Genomic DNA, 1,259 nt, shown 5'->3' with positions numbered 1-1,259 from the left:
GTGTGTGTATGTGTGTGTGTGTGTGTGTGCGTGTGTGTGTGTGCGTATATGTGTGTGCGTGTGTGTGTGTGCGTATATGTGTGTGTGTGCGTATGTGTGTGTGTTTGTGTGTGTGTGTGCGTATGTGCGTGTGTGTGTGTGTGTGTGGGAGGCAGAAGTAATAAATTCCTCTGCGGACCAATCACATCAATCATATGCTCTCCAATATTGGTGTTGTTTTCATCTGCTCATCTGTCGGATGGAGAGATACTGACCTTTAACAAACCTGCTCAACATGTCCTCTATCGCATCATTCAGAAAAACAGAACCCCTTCAATGTAAGTAGATAAAAATACTTGGCAGAAGTGGAGAAATAAATGTTAAATCTGTGCGTAATGACGAAAACGCGTTTGCAGTAGGCTAATCTAAAAACAAAACCACGCCTCACCACTTCACTAAATATATATGTTTTACTGGTTTGTGATTGAGTGAATGTTAAAGCTTAACATGCATGTTGTATCGACCGCTGACACACACCTGTCCGCTGAGATCCTCCTCCTGATGTTAGGTGTCCATTACGCACAAGCAGATCTCGCGCGCAGCATCATATCTCCGCTTCACAGTGAAGGACACTTTCGCCAACACTTGGCTTTGAAAGCTGTTTTTCTGTAGTTTGATAATCCGGTCGATGAGACTCTCTTTGTTTGGCTGTCTGGAGAGAAAACTTCCCTCTGAGCGCTCATGCTCTCCATCATCTCAGCAGCTGGATACGCGCTCCAGACAAACTTCGCGATTTACGAGCAAAGCGTGTGGTCTGGATGAGAATATCTCGAAAACGGAACAAGTTCGTTTTTCTTTATTCCCTTTCTTTCCTTTCTGTCCACCGGGCGAGCGTTTTCTAGTCTATAAATCCATAATAAACAGCACAAGACGAGCGCGATTTCACTCAGATGCTTGAATAACCCTATTAAACAGACGAGCACGCGTCGACAAAAAGTAAAAGTCACTCATATTTGGTTGTATCATTTTAGCAAATAAGAAACAGCAGTGTTCCTTGTGAAGCATCTCCTCTCGAGACCGAGGCGCGACTCGTTTGTAACGCGCAAAGCGCGAGCGCTGCCTTTGTACTCCCACGTGACGCCACTCCAGATGACGCACACTGACAGCGAGAGCGCGAGAGAGAGAGTGTGCGCGAATTTAAATAATTAATTTGCGTGGGATCCGAGAAAAAACCCCTCTTGCAAACACACTACGCATGTTACTGGAAAACAACTCTGACA

The 1,259-nt window shown here is 45.1% G+C and overlaps 1 protein-coding gene across 1 annotated transcript in view; it reads right to left on the bottom strand.

The window, feature by feature from the left end:
• Nucleotides 1-1,057, bottom strand: part of LOC107570881 (transmembrane protein 200A) — a 19,749-nt gene extending 18,692 nt beyond the window's left edge. The window contains exon 1 of the mRNA XM_016257164.1: nt 517-1,057. The gene's annotated coding sequence lies outside the window, so the exon portion shown is untranslated. The remainder of the gene's footprint in view (nt 1-516) is intronic.
• Between the last annotated feature and the right edge of the window lie 202 nt (nt 1,058-1,259).

Source organism: Sinocyclocheilus grahami, unplaced genomic scaffold (assembly GCF_001515645.1).
Source record: "Sinocyclocheilus grahami isolate Dianchi unplaced genomic scaffold, SAMN03320097.WGS_v1.1 scaffold1517.1, whole genome shotgun sequence".
Lineage (NCBI taxonomy): Eukaryota > Metazoa > Chordata > Actinopteri > Cypriniformes > Cyprinidae > Sinocyclocheilus > Sinocyclocheilus grahami.
The sequence above is the reverse complement of the archived record's forward strand: the minus strand, read 5'-3'. Positions and strand labels throughout refer to the sequence as shown.